Source organism: Acromyrmex echinatior, chromosome 17, assembly GCF_024713525.1.
Source record: "Acromyrmex echinatior isolate Ae372 chromosome 17, ASM2471352v2, whole genome shotgun sequence".
NCBI classification, from domain to species: Eukaryota; Metazoa; Arthropoda; class Insecta; order Hymenoptera; family Formicidae; genus Acromyrmex; species Acromyrmex echinatior.
The window spans coordinates 4,300,086-4,320,513 of record NC_141868.1 but is presented as its reverse complement, the minus strand read 5'-3'; the positions used below and the strand labels follow the sequence as shown (position 1 = coordinate 4,320,513).

At 29.0% G+C, this 20,428-nt stretch overlaps 1 long non-coding RNA gene and 1 pseudogene across 1 annotated transcript; one reads left to right on the top strand and one right to left on the bottom strand.

The window, feature by feature from the left end:
- The window catches only part of LOC147906849 (ATP-binding cassette sub-family C member 4-like), an 86,617-nt pseudogene that overhangs the window by 59,721 nt on the left and 6,468 nt on the right, over positions 1 to 20,428 (bottom strand).
- LOC147906851 (uncharacterized) lies at positions 12,396 to 17,578 on the top strand. Its single transcript, XR_015548020.1, has 3 exons — positions 12,396 to 13,490; positions 14,187 to 14,318; positions 14,748 to 17,578. It is a non-coding gene; the product is annotated as an uncharacterized LOC147906851 (long non-coding RNA).

Below are 20,428 nucleotides of genomic sequence, written 5' to 3'. Positions count from 1 at the left end.
AATAATTCCACTAATGTATAAATTTTTGCGAATAGATTATTTGAACATACAGATTATATTGGTAATTATTTCGCTGATTATGTATTCTAGTAAATTATAATAATTAATATTTATAAATGATATTTATACAGTGTAATAAATTGGTGAGGAAATATTAGAATTAGTCGTGTTAATGCCTTCTTGTGTGATGCATTCTTCCACTAAAAAAAAAAAAAAATCACGTTTGAATATAATACGACAAAGGTTACGGATATAAACATATCGAATGAATGATAAAAAATACAAATTTTTAATATAAGTACATTATGTATTTATGATTACATTATGTATTTATACATTATTTATACATTATGTATTTATGTAGAGTTACATTACGATGCATGGACTGGTTGTCCAGTACACAAACAAAATATTTATTTGTTTTATATCTTTGTATAATAATTAAGTTACTTTTACTCAGTAACTTATTAATAAGTAACTACAGTGACTCGCAATGAAACTTTGCATAAATTATTTTATGTGAACATTTAAAGAACTTATAAAATGTAAATTCCTTTATCAATAAAAAAATTTTAATTTTTAACAATAAAACGATTAAAATAAATAAATTACAAAAATGTGCTATTAAAAAAAACATAATCTTATTAATATAACTTTCATATGTATATATTTCATTTAAAATGGAAATATTAAACATACTTTCAAATTTAGTTTTCTTTGCAGGAACTGTTCGTCTAATATCTTTAAATTACACTTAATTATAATCTAATACATCCTTAAATGGTACACTAACATCTTTTAATTGCCTCTTCACCTAAAAAAAAAACAATGTAACAAAAATATGTTCAAAAATATTTAAGAAAATATATCTCCTTCGAAATCGTTTTACTTTTATCTGAAATACATTTTTCCATATTGTTTCTAAATAATTTGATGCAGCAGTTAAAACGAGATATCTTACATTCAGTTACGTGAAATAATCACACATTGTGAAATGCAAGTTATAACACTATAACTTATATAGAATTCTATGTTAAAAATATATTTTGCTTAGTACTTCTCGTATAATTTTCGTATATGCCATAGTTTGATTAATTATAACAATTACGATTTATTTACAGGCACGTCCATTTACAATTATGCCATATATCACGCAAATTAAACATAGTATTCAAAATACAAATGTTAATACAAATGATATGGTACTTTAATAACGCTGTAACAATCTGTCTATTAATATATCAATTGATTGAACAGCGTCATATTACATTTAATTATATTACCTTGAATTTAATTTTCTATTTTAATTTCGTTTTGAATAGCATTGTATTTCTCACATTTAACTACATATGTCAAACTGTTTACCATAAGGTATAGTTAGATTAAAAGCATTAATAATTATTTATAATTAGAATAATAATACGAGGGGTATCCAGAAAATAAGTTCCGTTTTTTTTTACAAATAAAGTTTTTATTGAAAAAATCTAAAATTTACATGGATAATACTTGACAACTTCTAGTCTTTTTCTACATAATTCCCGTCAATCTTAATACATTTTGTATATCTGGAAACAAGCTTCGAAATCCCTTCTGCATAGAAACTTCCCGCCAGTTCTTTAGTCCAGTTAGTTACAGCTGTCTGAACTTCCTCGTCGCTTTGGAAGCGTTTTCCGGCCAAGGACTCCTTCAGTTTCGTAAAAAGATGGTAGTCCGATGGTGCTAGATCCGGGCTATACAGTGGGTGGGTCAAAACATCCCAGGGGCGCAAACCTTGCGAAATTCGAGTTTTTCTGAAACGATCTCATGGATAAGACTTCGGGATATCTCTGGAAAAAGGTTGTGGAGTTCATCTAAAGTTAAACGACGATCATTGCGAATCGCATTTTCAATTTTTGTCGTCAACTCATCCGTGATAAGGGAGGGTCTGCCTCTCCCACTTTCGTCTTCAAGCGAATGTCTTCCTTCCTTAAATTCTCGGACCCATCTCCGCACCATAGATTCACTCATCACACTCTCTCCATATACAGAAACAAGCTGTTTGTGAATATCAACCGATTTAAAATCTTGAGCAAAAAGAAACTGAATGATGCCGCGCAAAACAACTCGAGAAGGAATCGGAATGGAGGTGGCGGGACGCGAAGTGGAGGACTCCATTTTGATAACCTCTCCTGACCGTGTTTCACGAGCTACTGACGCCGAACACCGCTCATTCTATTCGGTAGCTTCCCCTCTTCAATGCTGTGTTGCCAGCTCGCTCATACATCGACCTTACTAAACGTATAATACAAACGGAACTTATTTTCTGGATACCCCTCGTATTTTAAAGCTTGAAATTTTTACTTTTCAGATCGGTACTTCAAAAAACGGTACTATTAATATTTTATAAAGTTCCACAAACATAAATAAAGATGCATAAACTCTCAAAATTTTTTATGAACTTTGCGAAATTCCATGGCGCCAATTAAAAATTACGCACAAATGAAGTTTACAACTTTCGAAAGAGTGAATTTTTACCTTTAATTTGTTTTTTTATAGATCTCTGTATAATTTTTTTCGCCGAGTCATGGTGTGCATTGAAATCGTCCAACACCGGCTTATCTCGGTAGTCGGCTTCCGGTGCCCGAAGACCTTTGTCATACTTACTGTCCGCCATATTTGGGAGGGGAGGGGAAGTAGCAGCTAACCACCACTGTCCTTTCTCCCCAGTCCACGGAGACAAAGTCTCTCTCTCTGGAATATCATGCACGGAATCTTGGCCTACTGTCTCGATTATCGAGAGGAGCCCGCACAGATCAGCACTCCAGATCGATATCCGATTCTCCCTCCGCCAAGTGCCTAAAGCGGCCCAGAGCTCGGAGACAGGGTGAATCCCCGCATCACGACAAGGTCACACCCCGCGCGATGGGTTGTTAAATTGTAGTTAAATAACTTAACTCTTAAAAATGTATTAAATTTGATAATAAATTTTGACTCAAATTTAATTTATTATTTACAAAGTACATACATTAATATGAACATTTTACTTTGGAATCCGAAGCGCCACTACGGTCTAAGTATTAAGATGTTGAACTAATATATATATATTTTTCAAACGAATGAATTAATTTCAGAAATAATAATTACGTGTCGATATAGTTGTCGACATTAACGCAATTGATCTGAAATGTTAATAATCCCCCCAAAATTCCCCAAATTAATCATAAACTTATTACGAAAAAATATTGCCTCGGCCGGGAGTCGAACCCGGATCTCTTGCATTCCGTGCGAGCAATAATTTTTTGCAATAACCAATATGTATCGAGAGTAACGCATTATTTCAGCGCGCGTTTATAAACAATAAGATAGGAAACAAGACCGTTTATATTAAATAACATTACAATCCGAAGCGCCACGGTCTAAGTATTATTGCTAAGGTCTCGGTAGTCTAAAGGCTCAGGACGCTCGCACGGAATGCAAGAGATCCGGGTTCGACTCCCAGCCGAGGCAATATTTTTTCGCAATAAGTTTATGATTAATTTCGGGAATTTTGGGGGGATTATTAACATTTCAGATCAATTGCGTTAATGTCGACAACCATATCGACACGTGATTATTATTTCTGAAATTAATTCATTCGTTTGAAAAATATATATATTAGTTCAACATCTTAATACTTAGACCGTAGTGGCGCTTCGGAATTGTAATGTTATTTAATATAAACGGTCTTGTTTCCTATCTTATTTTACTTTGGAACTAATAAGTGAGATAATTTTGATACGTATTAAATTTAAAAATAAATAAATGTCAGTAAATGTAAGGAATTCTCTTTGATATCTGCGACAAAATATCATAATTGATGTTTTAAAATAATGTTTAAAATGCACTCATCTATTTGATAAAATTTATGCAAGTGTCCGAACTCAAGAATGGTAGTATATATTTAACGCTTATTAAATTATTTATTTCAATTAGGTTTTGCAGTTTATATTGCAAATAAAACAGACAAAGGTAAAATTTGGCTTAGGACATTTCTGCTTTGGATATAGTTTTATCTGCTGGGTATATGTCCTATTTTAAATAAAAATATAAAAGTATGTAATAAACATATATACACATATGTGTGCGTGCGTGCGTGCGTGCGTGCGTGCGTGCGTGCGTGTGTGTGTGTGTGTGTGTGTGTGTGTGTGTGTGTGTATAGAGAGGGACAGTAACTCTATTCTCTCAGAATATTTCCGCTATTTTTAAATATATAATAATATATTAAAGTTGCATTGTATTTTATTTTAAAAATGGAAGTGATTTTGAAATCTTTGAAACGCCTGCATCCATAGATAAACCATTAGTAGTATATTATACTCTCTTGATACTACATAATTTCAATAAATATATCATTTCATATCTCTAAAAACAGCGAAAACATTCTAAGTGAATAGAGTTACTGAGTCCACCTCATATATACATATATAATAGAATAAATACGTACATATAAAATAAAACATATTCTAGATTTTCTTGATAATTAATTCGTTTGAATTTAACGTTTTCGTTCCTAACGCCGATTATGTCCACGACGCAATCCATATAGACGAACGCTGGCTATTCGCGAACAAATTATTTTATAATGTCTCTTATAATAAAAGTTATGCCAAATCATCTTGTACAGCAATATACAGCCAAATGTAACCAATTTTGTCAAATAATATATATTTAAACATAATTAGTGGTAGTATATTGATATCTACCATACAATACCACTGGTATAAAGGAGGTAATTAAGAAATGGTTTATGAAGAAATTATAATCATTTTGTTTTGCGAATAGTTCTTTTTTTTAAAAAAACGTGTCAAGGTGGCGTTGTTCAGGCGTAAAACGTAATTTTAAACGTCCAAGACTATTCATGTATATACTTTTATTGTGGAGTCCCGATCAATGGTGATACTCCGGTGGACCGTTTTCTGAGCGAAAGGGTTAACAAACCTATTTTCATTAAGTATAATGATAATGTACTTTCTTTCAGATGTATTCTACAGTTTTGTCCGCTACAATAATTCTTAAGACAGAGGTATGTAACAGACCTTCTATTCTCACAGTAATGCATGAAAAATTTTGTTTAAGTATGCTTATGAACAAGACGCTCGCGCGTATATAATTAAATACATTTTATTTAAATCAAAATCTCCTCATAAATCAGAAAGAATTTTCGGTTGTTATGACAAAATTCGAAATTTTACAACTAGATTTATATTATAAGTATTATATTATTTATTACATTATAAGGATTTGTTTAATATTCTTCAGTTTGATTTTGGAACTATTAATGAGTTTACAGAGTATATATCTATTGATAATTAATTAAATATTTATGATTACAATTAGTTATTTTAATCTCAGCGCACTCTAGTAATGCAATTATTGTGTCAGTCGACACAAATCGGGCAAATATGTTGTATTGTTTTATGTCGTCGTCTTGGTTCCTGTAGTGAATTGGAACAAAGTGATATGTACCATTACTGAAAAAACATTTCCTCTTTCCGTTATCAATATAATTTTGAGAGAAATGCATAGAAATCTGAAAGTTATAACAATAACATTAATTTGAATTTCTCTGTGTTGCCAACATATTACTTTGTAAGTATCTCATAGATTATGGATGCATGATGCGCAAATTATCCATTATTTACCTTGTTTACATTTCGATGAACAACACGGAAAAATAATACATTATGCATGAAACGAAATGCCCCAATAATTAACAAAAAGCCATTTGATCAATAAGATATTCTGCAGGTAGTTAACAAAAAAAATTTATCCACAACGATTAATTCTAGTATATTTAATAAGGTATAATTATAAATGCCGTTCAAAATACAATAAAAGTGATATTATTACGTAGTAGCATAATCAAAAAATTAAAAATGCGGGATTATATAAAAGCATTGAAAATATATGTATGGTAACACAAATTTTATCAAACCAATCATTATTGTAATATCGATAAACGGAATGAAATATTAACAATAACGGAACGAAATATTAACAATAAATAAATTGTATTTACTTTTAATTGATAACTTGCGATTATGAAATTTATTAAAATTTATATAATAAAATTTAACAAATTTACCTTGTGATACGCTGGTTAGCATCCAATACAAAGAAGAATAATCTTTATAATGGAAAGCGAATTTAATACTGATGCCACGTTCATAATATCTGTTCGCAAGAAAAGATAAACTATCCGTAAAATTCCAATAGTCTATTTACAGGAGGGTATGAATTCCAAATCTTCTAGACCGCTTATTATAATAGATGATTATTTAACAGGATGTTAATTACAGTTACCATTTTTATCGCATCTTTAATATAATACAATATTAAAATTCAAATATAAAAAAATATATTTTAATATGTATGACAGTGCACCGCGAAAGCGAGTGAGATGCAAGCGCTCGCATTTTCTAGAAAGTTTGATCAGCCATTACTGTTGTCAGAGGCGTATTTGTCATAAAATAAGTTTTTTCTACTTGAAATGACTAAACGATAAAACCGGTAAAGGTCATAATCGTGCTAGAAGGGAATTTTGAAGACTCATTTTATACACATAATTTAACGACCATTCTTATAATTATACGAATTAAGAATTTTAGCTTTCCATCATGCATACGACGCCGCATAATGATTTTTTATGATCTCAAATATAACACATTGTTAAAAATCATTTTTTATAAAAAATAAATATATAGGACAATTTTCTTGTGGAATATAGGGGTTACGAAGAGATATTTATATTTAATAATAATAAAATACATGCGTTATTATAATTTTTTATATGTATAGGTACAAAAATGTTTCGGGTACTGACCGCTCGAGATGATCCAAATCCGAGAATAGTGATATTTTAAAGAATTATTTTTATACTGAATAATTTATTATATGTTAAAAATTTAACAATTTCCTATTTTTCAGTTTTTTTCAAAAATTTTAATCATTAATTCCGCTATATATACATACCTATTTGACTTAGCTCGAATCTTTATATTCACATATTTTTAATTAAATTCATGCATTTGTGATAACATTGTTAAAAGAATATAAAGCATTTTTTTTGACAAAATTATTTAAGTGAACAAAAATCAAAATTTATTAAATACGATCTCATATATATATGTATTTTATTATAGAAAAGAATATATATTGTATATATATATTTTTATAAAATCATAAAAGGTAAGCAAATTATTCGTACAAAATTTGCATCTATTTATTTAACAATTTCGATTTGAACTAATCATTAGATATAATCTATATCTATATTTGAAATAATCATTATATCTATATGTGAGGAGCAGACTTTCAAATTGCGTTTTGTCATTTGTAATTTTCAAAAAATGGGAAAGAAAGAAACTGTACACACAAGAAAAATACACACTTTATAAAAAATAACAATATGCCAATCAGTAAGATGTAAAATATTGAATAAAATTGCTAAATAATTGCTAAAAATGTTAGACAAATGCATTTTGTTCATTTCTATAAATTAAAAATCATAATTTGCACTTTGAAATATCTATATTTTCTCAGCATATAAATTAACGATGAAAAAATGCTTTTTGAATATTTTAGAGTAGCTATTGTGAATCTTTCACAGTCTTTCAGTGACACTGAACACTATGTCATATCTAATTAAAAAAATGAAATTTTGGCAAAATGCATTTTGGAATTCTGCTCTTCATTTATCGTATAATATTATAGTAATAATTTTAATATAATTTTATCGTCATTAAGACACACACACACAATTGTTACTAGCCTGCATTATTACTATAATAAGAAAACATTTAGTAAAGATAAGAAAGCGATGAAATTAATGTTAAAACATGCTAATATAAGTTAACACAGAAAGTTGTTGTGTATATATTTTAATCACGATGTGATACTAATTTATCACTCACAAAAGTTTCGATCCTTGGTTCAGATTCTCTTCACTAGGTAAATTCCTTCACAAGTAATCATTTACAATATGTTGCAAGACGATAACCTGGATTTATTATATGGTGTTTTAAGTCTTGACTAAGTGATGTTATAATAATAGATTTAAATTTATTTATTAGTATATTGATATAAATTTATGTATTGATTGCTTCATCTCTGCCAATTTGCAAGTGACTTGTTCTCAATGGAAGATTTTTTGCTGCTGCATTCGCTGAAAATAACTCCAAAGTGAGTAAAGAGTAAAGATTTAGGAGATGCAGATGATAATCAGATATTAATAATCATATTTATTTATTTTTTGTCGAATGTCTCGTAATATCTGATTATTATCTGCATCTCCTAAATATTCGCTCTTATATCTGCATTTGACTCTCATTAGTCTTGTCTGAATTTTATTGTATTAAGAATAAAAATAAAAAATAATAATAAAATTAAATTTAACTATCACGTTTTATGTTCACATAATAAATTATATTTGTTATAAGAATAATTGTAAGAAAGACCTGGTTGGCACAGTTTTCACAATTTCGGCATTAGATTTTTTAAGAAATAAATTATTATGATTAAAATATATCAATATGATAGAGAGAACCTTTCTCTACATTTTTATGTCATTAATGATTCTATACACTGTATAGTTCCTTTGCAATAAATGAAGTGTAAACATGCTGCATTGTAGTTAATTGGCCCGATATGTGGATTAAATTGATACATATCACAATATGAATTGCCTCTATGATAAATCCTATATTAAATTAACAAAAACGTAATAGAAAAATAATAGAAATAAAAATGAGATAATAGATATGTATTATGTAGATATGTATAATAGGAGATACTTCTTATAAAAAATTGTATCTTTAAAAGTTATTTTGTAATAATCAAATAGCAAAATGTTGTTACAGAAAAATAAGTGTAAATTATTTCAATTTTATCTTCTTTTGATATAGAAATATTATGTATAAAGCGTTTTGTCAGAGCGTTTAAATTGCAACTAAATGTTCATATGTGCGATACAGCGAGTTATCCTAATTTTTTCTTTTCATATGAGAAAACGTACCTCATCCCTGCATATATGATCATCTTATTATAACAAATTACCATTGTTATTCAAAATAAAACGTATTGTTTACTAAAAAAACTTTTCTTTTAACTAATAATACAGCGCTTATTAGATTTGTTTTCTTAAGCTGAAGAACATTAATATGAAATTACAAATGCTTAAAAATTTTCTTGCCTGCTCTTGAATCAGAATTTCTTCTTTACTTATTGTAATATTTATTTGATTTAAATGAAACTTCGGAAGAAATATCTATGTTGTAAAAGAAATATTTTGCAGTAACTTTTGCAGTAACTTTTTGTTTCCTTTATTATAAATAGAACGCAATGCCAATTTGTCTCTTATGCCAATGAGCCTCGGTCTCTTCACTTTACAAAGAACATATTGTGCACATAATTTCAATATATAAAATATTTTATCAAAATTATTAGTTTCAACTCAAGTTGACACGTGTCGCTAAAAGCCATGCAAATAGAATGCATTTATGCAATAACAGAAAGATACATTTGATCAACAAGACATTCTGCGGGTATAGTTAACGAGAAAAATTTATTATTCTCTATAAGAGAATCTGCTCTTTTCTCCGTATGAAGAATAGTCGGTACGACCATTCTGTGGATGTATTATAGATACGAACCACTTTCACTTTCGACGATACGATATTTTATTGATAGATCAGAAAATGTATGTAGTCAAGTAGTTCCCAAACCAAAAATGGATATACTGGCGATAGTGTACGGGCAATTTTAATGTCACTATATTTATGAAGTATCGCAAACTCTCATCTATTTTGACTCAAAACGCGACCATTTCAAATTTATGTATTTGTATATACATATTTTATTTAAGAAAATGAAACCATCAAGTATGTAAATCGATGATTTTTAATTACTTTATTTATAAACAAATAATATGTACAAATGCTTAATTTATGCATTCTTTAGTTTAATACGAGCTTATTAATACGAGTTTATGTCTTCTTATTATTATTTTATTTCCTAGAAATAACATTGCGTCTTGAGGATTTTCAGTTTCTTTGTTTGTGAAGGTACAAAGGCGAGTACAGAATAGGTTTTGCAGTTTAATTTTTAATAAAACATAATAAAATAATTTGCACCTCAACTAGTGCAAATTAAGTAAGATATTAGAGTATAAATTTTTTCGTCACTCTTTTAAAAAAATATGCTGTGAATGCGCTTTTAGATGACTTCCCTGATTATGAATATTATAATTACAGTCACTTTCTTAATATACTTCAATTATAATTTCAGCATAAAGAAATTTATCTTCGATAGAGTTCATTAAATAGGCTCTCTTGTCGTCCAGTTCCTAATACAATAATTATTATAATTATAACTTTAAGGATAATAAAAATATATAATTATATAATAATATAATATATATTATATTAATATATGTATATATATGTTTCAATATGTATTGTATATATATATATATATATACATTATTATTACTATTGTTACTATTATTATTATTATACTACTATTGTTATTATTATAAAAATACTATCCTGTCATAGAGCTCTAGGTAAATAAAATTTAATTTAGGCTCATTGTAAAATTTATTTTAAATTTAATCTGTCTTAAGAAAATTATATCAGCAAAAAAGGAAGGAAAACAAAGATAATTTATTGAAGAACTTAAAAGATATATTGAATATTTTAGACCAAAAAAAAAATGTCACGAAGCATGTAGATAAGTTTCTGGACATAGAAAATCTCAAAGCTGTCAAGAGAGTATTTGATAGTGATTATCCTGCAAATATTTCTGGAAACATACCTAAATACCTAAATAGATAACAGATACAAAGTTACCGATTATCAATCACTGGATACATCGAACGAGAGTTTAGGATATGAATACGGTACTCATAGATGTGGAAGACCTCTTTAGTGTTCATTGTCAGTCAATAGAAGAGCAAGTGAAAGATTTAGATGTTTCAGAGGCAAGTTGTGACAATCAAAATTTTTTTGTGTAAAAAATTCGTTCACTGGTATTTACTATCGGGAAGTCACTTTAACGCTACGCTATCGGTAACCACAGATGGCGCTTCTACCACCGGCACGTTCGTCTCTGCGTGCATAGTTCGACGAATCAGTTCGAGCACGACATGCGTCGCGACTGTTACTTCATCGCTCCGTTGTTGTAGCTTTTCACAGAATATACGTTTCATAGATTAAAACTTGTGTGCCACATTCCTTAAACCTTACGTCTCTGCAATCCCTCCTCAACATTTACGATATACAATGAATGATTAAAAATTTCAAGCTAGCAAATATAATTTTGTTATCGTATTTTATCAATTTGTGTTCTTCAATTTATATTATAAATTAATAAAATCCTTATTATATTTAACTTAAGAACATAATATTTTAAATATTAGAATATATTAAGTACGTCTATACAGGCCTATTCGTTCTTGAAGTAATTAGTATGCACTAGTACAATAAATTGGAGTGAAATAAATAAAGTTTGTTTTATTTCAACACACTGCACCAGAACTTTCTTCGAAGAAGAACCGGCTTTAGATCTTTATTTGTTCTTTATTTCGGCAATACAATAAAATTATTTAACTTTAACAATAAAATTATTAACTTTAGCAGCCATTTTATATATATATATATATATATATATATATATATATATATATGTATGTATGTTGTAATAAAGAAAAGTACTTCATATATTAAAAATGAATGCAGAGATAAATAAGAGACAAGGCAAAAATAAAATAGTCCTTTAAAGTCCGATTTTAATTGTAATTAATTAAGAAATTATTTGAAAAGTTTCCTTTAGTTCTTAAATAAATAATTCATCGTACTGAGTTTTTTATCTTGTTTATTGTTTATCATTATCAGTTGTTTGCATACGCTTATTACACTGTTCGATAAAAAGTCACTTTTCTTTTTCTCCGAAGTACAATGTACATATCCCGAAAATTTTTTCTTGCTAAACATAATGCCATTGGTAAAATTTGTGTAATCAGAATTTTGGGTAAATTGAGATAAAAAGGGCAAAAAATGGCATTTTTTACTGTTATCAATAACTTTTACAGCAAAACAAAATCTTATTTCTAAATAAAGTTTATCTAAAAGTACAATCCAAGAGTTTTCAAATAAATTTTAGGATATAATCGTATCATTTATTTTTATTAGGTTAACTGTTTCCGTAAACAACTTTTTATTTTATTGTAAAAAATTGTATTTGTATAATTTTATTTGTATAGTTATGTAATATGCAAAATTATTGGTAATTGTAATATTAATTTCAAAATGATAAATGAATGTATCATTACTTTATCCTAATATCTCCCTCATTATAGGCATGACTTTCATTGACTATTAATGACACGTTTGCTGGTATTCATCGCGGAATGACGTGTCTTTTGAATGATCTTATCTCTTTTAAAATATAGCAGTTCAGTAAAAAAATTCTTGTACATAATTATACATAAACGGTTATACATGACTAATTTATAGTAGTATATTTGTAACGGTTATAAATTGTGTACAACCGTTTATGCATAATTATGTATAAAAAATTTTTTATCGGGCTGCTATATTTTAAAAGAAATAAGATCACTCAAAAGACATGTTATTCCGATAAATATTGTACTAGCAAACATGTTATTGGTAGACATTGAAGGTCATACCTATATTGAGAAAGATGGCCAAATATACATTTGTCATATTTTTGAGATTATTATATCAAATACAAACAATATTGCATATTACAACATAAATATTACAAAAACAAATATTTCCATTTTGCTACAAAAATTGAAACTTAAATGGTTTTAAATTAGAACTGATTTCCAAACTTTAAAGACAGGAAATTATTTGTGAATAATCGACCAGAACATTTTATCTACAAATATACATTTACAAAGAACAGCACCATTATACCTGATGAAAAATATAATAATATCAATTTGTAGATTATTAATAATTATAATATTTAAATGAAAAATGTTAAAATATAAAAATATATATTACAAATTTTGCTCTTAAAGTGACCACAGAAATGAAAAAGATTAAGTTAATTTTATTGATTTAAATATTTTGTTTTATATTTTGTTTTATATTTTGATCTCGGCATTTTTCCATTTGTTCAATGAAGGTCTAGAAGGCGAGATCAAGATCGATGATCGGGACATAAGCACGATGAGCCTCAATGAATTGAGCTGCAAAATCTCCATTATACTACAGGAACCTGTGCTCTTTTCCGAGAGTCTACGTTACAATCTGGATCCGTTTAATCAGTACGATGACTTGAAGCTGTGGGAAGTGTTTGAAGTTGCGGGAAGTCGAGCTGAGTGATGTCACACTAGACCACGATATCTTCTCTGGCGTCGGTCAATTCATATGACTGGCCAGAGCAATCTTGAGAAACAATCGCTTGCTCGTTCTCGATGAAACCACGGCCAATGTTGATTCACAGTAAGTCTTCACGATTCTTTAGGATTGTATTTAAATATTTAATAAAGACAATAAATTTTGATTGATTAATTATATATCTATAATAAATTCTCCATAGCAAATCACAGAAGTCACAGTAATCGCAACAAAGTTATGATGACATGCAAATATTTACCTTGTCACGGATATGATATGACAATAAAATTATTGTACTGTACGAATATCCGCTTTGTTACAAGTGTGACATCATTATACAGATGAATTAACAATTATTTATAGTGTTATGACACATACAGATCAAAATAATAATGTGATGTAGCCTTTAATGATTTTATAGTAACATCACACAAGTTATGATGACTATTGAGAGTTTATTATAATATGAACGTGACATTTGCTATGAAATATAGCAATAAATTACCATATATAAATAATTCAAACTTTCTATTATTAAGTTGCTACTTTTGCGAATGATTGCGAATGATATAAAGTATTTTCACAATATGTTACAAGGGTACGATAAACATTCGTTTTATAATAAATTCAAGATTAATAGAAATCAAATCTTTTCAAATCGAATTGGTAAATATTTCCATCAAAATAGTACATATTTTGTATCTGTAATTTGCAACGCAGAGAGAAAGAGAGAGAGAGAGAGATTTAAATTTTACATGTTTATAAATTTGCATTTCCCACAATTTAAAATTCTATTTCCAGCACGGATGCTTTAATTCAGGATATAATAAGGAGCAGTTTTAAAGAATGCACCGTTATTAGGATTGCATATGTCGTTTGAATACGATTATAGATAGCAATCGGATCATCGTGATGGAGAATGGTTCTATCGTGGTAGGTTTTTCGTTTTAATAATTAAAGCGTGAGTGGGTTAAGAAGAATATTGATTTTGTAAGACAAAATTAAGAAATATAATTTTCTATATAACTGTCTAAAAAAGTTGCTTATAATAATTTTGATTAATAGCATGATTAATTCAATCTCTAAAAGATATTTAGTATAAAATTCATTCTAAAAAATGAAATTTCATTCCTTAAGATTGAATATTAGGATATTCTTATTCAAGACCAACTTAATTTTTACTCTTTAGAAAGAAAATTTACTTCAAATTATTCAGAGAGTTTAAAATCGATTTAGTAACATACTTTTTCCTGAAAATTCAATGTTACGTATGCAAAAAATAATCAAGCTTTTTTTTGGAAAATTTTGTAATATCCTGGAGGAAAGTCTTTATATGCATTTGATAATTAAAATTGTCAATAGGAATTTGGTTGTCCATATGAGCTGTTACACGACAAACCAAATGGTTACTTTTCACAAATGGTGGAAAAGACGGGCAATCAGATGGCGCAAAGAGTCTTTTAGAACAGGCGAAGAAGACTTGCGAGAAGAATAATGATCATTGTGAATTGAACTTGTCGGCGCAAAATACTGAGTATGAAAGCGACTTCACGCTTACAGAACAGACCGCTTTATAGATTTTCTACTTCTAAAAATCTTATACTAAAAATATATATACTATATATTGTATATAAAGTTATATATATACAACGATTCATAAAACTGATCAACCCGTGCTATTAGAAATTTTATTTTAGAAATTCGTGATTTAAAATATCTATAGTGAATTAAAATATCTATAAAATATATATAATATATATTAAAATAAATATCTTAATATATCAAATTAACATCATCTTTAATTTTTAACAGCGAGCCACTTTTTTATTTTAAATATCAAGTTACAAAATAACTGTAATAAAACATATTATATTACAATTTTATTGTAATGTGACAAATTATATCTACGGTACGTTTAACTTTGTGCTTGCTGGATTTGAATATTTTCATGTTTACATACAATTTATTATTTTTCATGCAATATATTTTATAATAATATAATTATAGAAAACAAAAAAAGAATTATAATGTACAAAGAATAATATAATAAAATGTAATACAACATAAATTAAATCCTTTATAAAATATTAAATCCTTTTATATAAAATATTATATGTATAAAATATAATATATAAATTGCTTATATACGTACATGTGTATAACATTTTGTTTCGAAAGGATATTTTATATATCTACAAAATATAAATGAGAACATAAAATTCGTTTATGATTCAAGAAAATCTGAATTCTGACTCAGCAATAAGAATCATTACATTTTTATTTAGTAAATGTTTTAATAATACAATGTTTATTATTGAACAAATGCTTTAATTCGGTATCATCTAAGATAGAAATAAAAATTGCTAAATTTTAAGACATTTGGAACCAAACATTCAAATAAGTTAATTTAATGAAATTTGTCTTAAAGTACGCGTCTGCAAAAATGGAATTACGAAGTAATTCTTTTTTATTGCCATAATTATGTTTGGTAAAAACGGACTATAATATTGTAAGTAACAAATACGTTTTTGGTGCAGAACATTTTACACAATTTCATCAGAAGTCTACAGTAAAAAGAGAATACTTGGTTGAGTTATTAGCTTGTTGAAAGTTAAATCCGTGTGACAACCAGTTTCAAAACTTTGGTTTCCTCTAATATAACGGTAATATTATTTTATACATTTCGGGAGAGGTGGCCGATACCGCCATAACGTTTTGTTTTTAGACAATATTTCTTAATTCAACAAGAAATAAAAATAAACTTTAAATACATAAATACAAATTAAAAAGTGTTTTCTATCAGATAATATAAGCAGTTTTTATAATATTATTTGTAGTTTTGTAATAATCAATTTTTTCGTTAGATAAGCAAAAATAAGCGTTCGATAAAATAACCTCCAAAACTGACACAGTAGGCAGTAATATAATATATGCCACATATTCCTATTCATTTTTTTTTACAGAAATTATCTCTATAAAATATCTATATGTAAATGTATATAAGAGTTCCCAGAATTTTTTCACTTCGATATAAAACATTTTTGCTAAATTATATACTAAAATAATTACTTTATGCCAGATGTAAATATGTAACGCAATAGTTTCTTATATACAATATGTACCATTGTTTGGATATAGTTATTTGGCATTATAAAGCAACATTATGAAAATTAAGTTAACTCATGGTATGTTTAACATCAGACGTGTGTGCCGATTTATATTGCACTGATTTTTTATTTATTAAATCATATTATAAAAAACTAAGAGAGAAAAAATAATATAAACTAATTTAGGAAATTACAAGCATTTAAAACGATGTAATATTATTAATAATACAGTCACTGTTATTTAAATTACGCAATTTGCAAAAGAAAATCGTAAGAATTTTATTTTCGCATTCATAGAATTCGTTTTTAGCTGATTTTGTATAAAAACAAATCAAAAATATACGAATTATATAAAAATATATGAATATTTACAATTTTCTAATTAACTAAACAGTTAATAGATCATGTTTTAATTGGTAATATTAAATTAAGAGTGCAGTAGTTAGGTTCTGAAAAATAAGAAGGTGTCGCTTTAGAAAACCTATAAAAGTATCGGCGACTTTCCTTTATATTTATATTATTCGCTTCATCTTTCATTAATTTACAAAAAGAGAAAAAACATAATTCTATTATATCTCGTAATAAGTTCATTATATCTTTATATATTAGCTTCTTTTCTATTCTTTTACAATCCATTCATGTATAGATATAGGATAATTCCTATAATATCTTGTGCAGAAGGCAAAACAATTAGCCGAAATCAAATTTCTCATTCGCAGCAAGTAGTGTATACAGTGGCGATTCTAACCCAGATCCTCTGAGGGTGGCGCGGGGCGCGGGGATACTCATAGGCGCGGGGGAGTAGGCGCGGGGAGTACTGGTTGACGCGGGGAAGGGAAGGGAGGCGCGGGAAGTCCAGGTGCTATCGGTGTTTACTGATATGATGAGTCCCAGCGCTATCAGTGTTTACTGATATGATGATATGTATCGCCATGTTGTGGTGTCACGTATTATTGGGACCGCCGCCGTCGCAGACACCGCGTCCATTCTAAAGTGCATTTCGGGCCATCACCGCAGACCTCTATCTCAAAAAATGCGTTTCAGACAGTCACTGCGAAGTCCACTCCCTAAATGCGTGGCAATATTATAACGCGAACAAGAAATATTAAAGAAAAAAAAAAGAAAGAAAAAACTATATAATAAAAAAAAATATTCTTACTTTCTCCATATCCTCTCCCTTTCCATCCTCCTCCTCCTCCTCCTCCTCCTCCTCCTCCTCCTCCTCCTCCCCATCTTCCGCTGAATTCTTAATCCTCTTCCTCTTCTTCTTCCTCCACCGGCTCCTCTTCCTCCTCCTCCTCCTCTTCCTCCTCCTCCTCCTCATCTTCCGCTGAATTCTTATTCCTCTTTCTCCACAGCCTCATCGAGATTGTCGATGAGATGGTTAAATAATTGATCTACATGCAATTGAGTGAGTGAGATCAACTATGATGTTATTCTGATATTAATCTCCTCTAAGAAAGAGGAGAAGGAGGAGGAGGAGACAGTCTCCTCAACTTTTTGTTCTTTTTACATGTTATAGCTGCACAATAAAAAAATTATCACTTCATTTAATCACAGAAAATGTGCAACAATATTCTATCATTAACGCTGGTAGAATATTGTTGCACGTTGGGGAAAAAAAATATCACTCACGTCTTAACATGCTTGTGCGCGGACAAAGCAGGACAAAGATTGACGTTGAGAATCGATCTTCGCCGTTGAGAAGCGAGCCTGCCTAGGATCTATAGGAGGATAGGGGCAGTTGTATATAAAACACTTTAGATCATAAGTGCCGTCACGAAAAGTTATCGCTATAGCGCGTCGAGATATATAGGATGAATGGATGGGATGAGATGGGATGGATAGACGGATGGGAAGTAAAGAAAGTACATATATATAATATATGAAATGATATGAACAAAAAAAATTTTTTTATTCACATATTATTACATCATTTCTTTTTTACAAAAAGAGCATAAAGAACCACACCACAGGTTATAATTTGTGATATTTATTTATTATTATATTAATTAAAACATTAAACGTTTCGGCCACAATCTGGCCATCTTCAGTAATACAATAGTCTTCATAAACCGCAAAAATACATTTAGTTGAAATTAAATTCAACAGTGACACGGAAAGTCTGCCAGATATTTATTTTCCTTTTCTTAAGTAGGATTTCTCTTTCTTTTCAATAATAACTCTAGAAATTTCTAATTTGTTTGACTCAGGCGTATAAATAGTGATATAATACGCGATATAACAAACAACAACACATAATGTCACGGAAAAAGTCTTATTGTGAAAAATTGTCACTTGATATTCTTCGCTCAGTTTTTTGGCTGTGAAACAGGTAACGATTATATTTCTTTATATTCGACTAGGAGAAATTAATGACATATAATTTTAATTTAATCAGAATCTGGAAATTCTTGTTTTACACTTCTTGATATGACTATGGGCGTTATAACATTTTGTACGAAACATCTTCACACTAAAAAGAACATGTTAATTTTATTGTAACAACGGACTGTTGAATTTAATTTCAACTAAATGTATTTTTGCGGTTTATGAAGACTATTGTATTACTGAAGATGGCCAGATTGTGGCCGAAACGTTTAATGTTTTAATTAATATAATAATAAGTAAATATCACAAATTATAACCTGTGGTGTGGTTCTTTATGCTCTTTTTGTATCTTGTTTTTTAAATTGATAACCACGTGAATTTTTTAACTTATATTTCTTTTTTACATATTAAAAACTAAAGCCAATAGCTCGCAATCGACGAGCTGATGTTTGTTAAAGATATCATTATCGCGTATAGCGTTTTTGGACGCGATGTTAGAGAATCGCGTATACTTGACAATCGTATGGACGAGTCGGATTAATCGTTCGAACATTACATCGATACATTCGTCAAACTCAAACATATGTCGTAGCGTCGTTTCGGTCATCATCATGCGTACGGACGAAGAATTGAGACATACGAGCGTAGCATCGTTCAGCATGCAAACGCTGACAGTTAGCGGTCCAACACTTATAAAATTGTCTTTGTATTTCGCAGCATCTTGTAAACATTCCATCGTTGCTCGTAGAGACCCTTCCACGTTTCGAGAGACAGCAGCAGTTTATGTCCACGATGATCTCCCAGGGCGATCTCCACGTAACTCGGACCGATTGATTCCAATTTCCAAAAATTTGTAGCCCGTAGTCGTCAGATCGTAACGTCTGCCCAATAAACGCATTTTGCGATGCTGTGTATATACATAATGTTAAAAAACTTTTTTCTTTTGTGTATAGAATGTTAAAACTTACAGTTTTGCAGTTCTCTTCGTTTTTCGTACGATGTGTTTGCCTGTCTTCATCGAGTACATTTGTATTTTTTTTTTTTTTAATCTGTTCGTACAGCTAGTATCGCAAGATAATTGCACCCGCGTAAAATTGCGATAATATATTAAATAAAAAATATAATCAAAAAGTATATAAAAAAATGTAAATAAAAACGTTTTTTTTATTCCCCCTTTCACCCACTCATCTTTCTTGTTTGGATTAATAAAAAATGGGGCCACATAAAGTAAGTGGGGGTTTTAAATTGTTTTAAAAGCGTATTAAATGTTAAAAACAGGTATGTTTATTGAAATAACAAAACCCTTAATACATAAAAAAAATTGGTAAAAAATATAAAAAAAAAAAAAATTGCTTGTTAAATGAAAAAAAAGGGTAAAAAAATAATACCCAAATCCATATAAAAATAAACAAAATATATTTTATACAAAGGTACCGCCAAGGGCCCCCAGGGTTTAAAAACCCTCCGTCGATTTCCGGGGAACAAACGTATCTTTTGGGTCGGTATGGACTCAAAAGCGATTTTCCCCGTTGGGATACCGTTAAACCCCTTTCTTGTAATTTGATCGTATACACGTTTTAAAAAAGGGCGAGTTTTAAAATTTTC